Source organism: Polyergus mexicanus, unplaced genomic scaffold, assembly GCF_030449975.1.
Source record: "Polyergus mexicanus isolate NDT 795.1 unplaced genomic scaffold, iyPolMexi1.0 SCAF_8, whole genome shotgun sequence".
NCBI lineage: Eukaryota > Metazoa > Arthropoda > Insecta > Hymenoptera > Formicidae > Polyergus > Polyergus mexicanus.
In genome coordinates this window covers 1,789,883-1,795,715 of record NW_027223328.1, presented here as the reverse complement: position 1 = coordinate 1,795,715, position 5,833 = coordinate 1,789,883, and the positions used below count along the sequence as shown (strand labels likewise).

Below are 5,833 nucleotides of genomic sequence, written 5' to 3'. Positions count from 1 at the left end.
CCGCCAGCCAATAGCCTGTGGCCACTATTTGTCTGCTTGCCGACTGCACCGATTAAGATACTTGTACGATTAAATCCTACTCCGCACTTCGATTTAGATACCGCGTATCGGTGAAAATAATATCGATTAGATTGAATCGAATATACAACCATTTATTTAGACCGGTTGCCGCAAAACAGTATGTATAAGCCAGATTTTAGAGTAAATTTCAGGAAACAAACAGGGTTACGGAAATATTTGAAAATAATTTCAATTGTTGTACAATATTTTATAATTCTGCAAAAAAGGATTAAAAGATGTATATCTGCATTTTTGCATCATACTAAATAATTTTATGTACAAAAATCGGTTTAGATAAAAATTTGATTTGTACCTCTTTTTATATTCATGGCTTATTGACTCGTTCGAAATTCTATTTAAATTAAATTATGCCACAATTACTTTTAATCCTTTATTATTGCTTTTATTATATTTATTGCTTATTTTGTGTTAAATCACAATTAAGAAAAAGATTGATTATTTTCACGATTCGTCGAAAAAAATGAATTTTTATAGTACCGCGTTTTACGTTGGCGTTAAAAACAAATCGTTATTTCGGAAACTGATCGATTCAACATTCTCGTGTGTTTTCTTTCACATCGCTGCTTGCCGATGTCTCACGGTACGAAGAAGTCGAGGAAGTCAGCGTTTCGCGAAAGAATGCGTATTGTCCTGCCGTTCCGCGTCTTACTGATCGCTGTTCCACCGTCGTCCTGAATAAGGTCACGAAATTTACGGCCTACTTCCTCCGATATAGAAAAGTAGCGTCGCGACGCCAGTGGACGCTGTATTATCAGTTCGATTACTTTCTCGTCCGAGCGTCCATTCCCTCGGGTTTGTCGTTAGAATTATTGGAGCCGTTAATAATATATTGCCCGTTCGATGCTTCGGCGACCGTATCAGTCTCAACCGTGTGCCTAATGGTCCAACAATGAGAAAAGATATTCATCAGCGTTTAGTCTTTTGTGTCAAAATTACGGTGACAGGAGGGGACACGTGATTCAATTTGATCGACGAGTCTCTACCGCTGATATCGTAGAGATTTAAAATAACGTTACTATGACATACCTTGCCTTTGTTAAGCGGAGATGACATTCACGAGAGTAGCACGAAAATATCAGAAGTAATAATATGCACGGTAAAATCGGTAGCATATATCGATGAGATGAGAGCTGGTGATATTGCACCGCACCACGTGTGTCTGGCCATCGGCGGACAAATTGAACGCACGGTTGCGGTGACGTTATGACGCCGTGGGTCGGAAATTACGGAGATCCGGTTTGTATCGGTGATACGATGGACAAGGAGATACACTATGCATAGATAAGTGCTCAGCGCCCTATTCGTAATTGGCCACTGAAGAGCCGGAGACCACTGTTATCGCTATCGATCAATGTTAGGATAGTATAAGATTCTTGCATAGTATTTCATTTGACCAATATTTTAGAAGGAAAATTCTGTGTTACTAGTGGCATGATTTATATAAATAAAAAAAATATATTTGCAGATTAAATAATTGTGTAGTTAAACAAATAACACAAAAAATTGAATATAAACTTCAAGATTAAATAAATAATGTAACTCTAGATACAGTTCACTGAAAATAAATGTTGTCCGATATACACTTTATCAGAGCATTGATTTATTCGACGATATTCAATACTTTATATAGTGGGAGTTAAACGGAAGGTTGGAAAAGTTACATATAGCTATTTATATATCTATATACAATACCATGTACATGCTCATACAAGGATCGTTCATATAGAAATCGCCCCGAGGTAGTCCATGCCATGTCGTACCACATAAACCGCTGATAAGGCGACTCTGTGGCAACCCTATTGGTCTGCTTCCTGTCCTCCTTCCTGTAAAGAAGTCTGTGGGAACGTATATATAACCCGACAACGAGGAATATATACGCATGCTATATATCTTTATTGTGTATCCACAAATGTGTGCATTTTCTTATCCCCTGGAATTGTCATAGTTCGCCCAAGTTTGCCCTTGTTATCACGATACAAATGAACGTATTCGAACGCACTGTGTCGATAAATTTTTCGGGTATCATTTTATGATTTTATTTTACATTTAAAAATAATTATCACGGTTGTATTTGCTTCTCACAACATAATTGTATATTTATGATTATATTTGTATTAATGAAATTCCAGAAATGGACCGTTAAGCAAATTACAAACGACGAAATATCTCGCACATTTATTTCAGCGCGTACGACGATAATATAGAGCGATTAATTTAATAATAATATGTGGCAATGTGCACTCTTTGATTTGATAATTAAATAAATGTGCGTATATTATCGTTATTTTTAAATCTACGTAACATATATTATATTGAATTTGTTAACAAGATGCAATTTGTAAAACATCGCGACAAAGTTTTATTATTTTATATTTACAATTGTTTTATGTTTTTTTTCTTACTATAATACGTTTTTGTTATTTAATTAATATATTTTTTGTTGGACAAAAAACAAAAGAGAAAGAGAACGTAAAAAAGAAAAAAAAGAGGTTATTCTCGTAGAATGCTTACATAAACATTTAGGAATTTGTAATTTATTATAAAAACAAATGAATTAGATTTTGATTTTATATTTAAATAATGTATTCCAAATTAAATTTTTAACGATGACATAAAAGAATATATCTATATAAAGAAGAAAATAATAGTTTTAATTTAGTTTAAACATAGATTTTTTAAACACATATAAAAATAATATCTATTGCCGTGTTGAGAGATATTATATGGATTTTTAATAGCAAAAGTATTATAGTATATAATTTTTCAAGAATTCTTTTAGTTAAGTAAATGTAGCTTTGAAACATTTAATAAAAAGTGAGTTTGAACTGTGTATAATGATTGACGACCGATAGCAATAGATAACAAATTTTCAACGTTTACATTTCAAACGCGAGGGTCTCTTGCCAAAACAATTTTCCTAAAAAGCCATGTACGTAAACAGCATGCGAGGTAGCAACTTCTCTCGGATAGCCTATAAAAACTTTATGAACCACGTCAATTCCATCTACCCACCGTCGCCGCGTCGCTTAAAAAAAAAATAGGTGCTCGCCGAAAGTTGATCGCAGGATTTCCTACACGGTAAAAGTTTCCTATTCAGACTGCAAGAGCTGTTAACGTACCGAATGAGGATGGCCGCGTCTGGATGGCCCCGTTCGTCTGCTCGAAAATCCAAGAATGCATCGCTATAAACTCCGGCAATGATCCGGCAAACTCGCGATAGTATTACAGAGTTTAGAAAATTTTGATCGCGACCATACACGGGCGAAAGTTTCAATCGTGTTTTTCCAGAGCTTGCCATCGTGAGTTCTTTCGGTCATATGTAAGATTGCTGAAAAATCGTGCATATTTCGTGTTAGTCCATTAATATTGTATGTATTGTATATATATTATGTATATATATTTAATCAAATTGCATCCTGATATTATGTGCATCTTTTTGACGGATCTTTTCTATTTTGCTTTTAAATAATAGAACCGAGAATAAGTGAAAGACGCAAGAGAGACATTTTGTATCTCGATGAATGCGCGTGTGGTTTGCATTTTTTGTGCGCTTGTATGCACATAAACGAAGGCATCAAATATTCACCAGCTTGACAATTTGCGTTGCCCGGAGGACAATCGGAAGCTGTTCTCGCTCCTACTCCAAGAGAGAGAAAAAGAGACGCGTGGTGTACCATCTCTCCCGGGGAATTATCTCTCCGTCGCGCGTCGGCTGTAACTCGACATGAAACAGAATAAAGTATCTGGTGCTCTTCTCTCCCACACTATGTATTCCCAAAGAAACTTATTAACCACATTATAATGTGGAAGCAAGAGCGCACGGTACATAAAACAATTTATATACTAGATACACTCGTCTACCTGCAACAACGTCTAAGATCGTGGACGCGTGTATGGTGGCACTCGTGTACGATACAATGACTCTGAGATGACTGTTATATTTATACAAATTGAATCATCTCTCGATGACGCGAGCTTGTTTCTTCATCTCCGTTTATCTTCTCATTTTTTCCGTTTTACGCTATCCCTCTTTTCCTCGCAACTCTCGTTTACCTCGTTTCTTTATCCTTGTTTTCATATACATATGTATTCATAGGAATATGTACCTTTGCGTAATATGTGTGTGAATAAACAAAACTGCAGTAATCTCCATACGCAACCGACGGCGAAAACGCCGTTTCAATATCAGCTGAACGTTAAACAAGATCCCAAAGGAGCTGATCTAGGAGGCCCTCACGAATTTCCCCGAGCGTTTCGCGAGATTCCATTACGAGATGGTACGCAATGGGTTCGTGTGTGTTTACGCCCCACCGGCACGCAGATACGTCAATCAAAAAGCAGAGAATTCAGCTGGTTGGTATTGAGTCTCGATAATCGAAAATGTTTATGTACCCTTCGAGCAAAACGATTGTCAATCAGATTGATCGATAGATAAGGGTTGTTCGCGGCTTCTCCGCGAAAACTTTTGAAATTCGATTTTATGCGCGGTGCAATTTTGCTCGATACGGACATCACGTTAATACACGTCTATTTAACGTCGACAATTAATTTATGAATATTTCGTGGCAGGTAAAAAAGTGCGTGCGAATAATTGATCGACGTAAATTACAGAGGGATATCGCTTCAAATAAAATCATCTCATTTAATGCATGAACATGAAAAAACGGAAGTACCGAAACAAAAGTTGTAGAGAATTAAATTATCTTTCAAATGAGATCAAAGTTCATGTAGTTCCTTCCACTGGTTTTGGAGTAACCGTCAAAAGACCAAAAAACACTTTTCGGTACATGCGAAATTGGCTATTAACTGCTTTATTTCAAAACCTATGGAGCAAACTACAACCATTTTGATCTCATTTGAAAGATAATTTAATTCTCTACAACTTTTGTTTCGGTACTTTTTGTGAAAAGACACATACTTTGCCTGATATTTGTAAAAATGTAAAAAATAACAGTGATTTCAGAGGTTTTTGGGCGCTAACTTTTTAAGGAAGCACTTGTGGACCCATGTATATAGGTCATTTTGTTCGGTATTAAATTATCTTTCAAATGAGATCAAAATGGTTGTAGTTTGCTCCATAGGTTTTGAAATAAAACAGTTAATAATCAATTTCAAATATACCGAAAAGTGTTTTTTCGGCTTTTGACGGTTACTCCAAAACCAGTGGAAAGAACTACATGAACTTTGATCTCGTTTGAAAGATAATTTAATTCTCTACAACTTTTGTTTCGGTACTTTTTGTGAAAAGACGCATACTTTGCCTGATATTTGTAAAAATGTAAAAAATAACAGTGATTTCAGAGGTTTTTGGGCGCTAACGTTTTAAGGAAGCACTTGTGGACCCATGTATATAGGTCATTTTGTTCGGTATTAAATTATCTTTCAAATGAGATCAAAATGATTGTAGTTTGCTTCATAGGTTTTGAAATGAAGCAGTTAATGGCCAAATGTAATGTTTCAAATGTACCGAAAAGTGTTTTTCCGGCCATGGACGGTTATTCGAAAATCTATGGAACAAACTATTAGGTTGAACGAAAAGTTCGTTTTGTTTTTTATTAAGAGATGAAGATCAAAAAAATGGCACAAACTTTCCGTTCAACCCAATAATTAAGAATACAGTCTGGAATTATTTTATATTATTTTATAGATATTTCTTACCGATATATAAATATGTTATAGACTATAAGAGAATAATAAATACATTTGATTGATACTAATTGAAAATATATTGTCATTTTAAACCACAATATTT

General features: G+C 35.2%; 2 long non-coding RNA genes across 2 annotated transcripts; both read right to left on the bottom strand.

The window, feature by feature from the left end:
* Positions 1-375: 375 nt before the first annotated feature.
* LOC138935616 (uncharacterized) lies at positions 376-2,293 on the bottom strand. The gene is made up of 3 exons (XR_011447261.1): positions 1,774-2,293; positions 1,108-1,422; positions 376-956 (listed from the first exon to the last, which is right to left on the bottom strand). It is a non-coding gene; the product is annotated as an uncharacterized lncRNA (long non-coding RNA).
* Positions 2,294-2,790: 497 nt separating this feature from the next.
* Positions 2,791-4,007, bottom strand: LOC138935711 (uncharacterized). The gene is made up of 3 exons (XR_011447275.1): positions 3,943-4,007; positions 3,668-3,793; positions 2,791-3,409 (listed from the first exon to the last, which is right to left on the bottom strand). It is a non-coding gene; the product is annotated as an uncharacterized lncRNA (long non-coding RNA).
* Between the last annotated feature and the right edge of the window lie 1,826 nt (positions 4,008-5,833).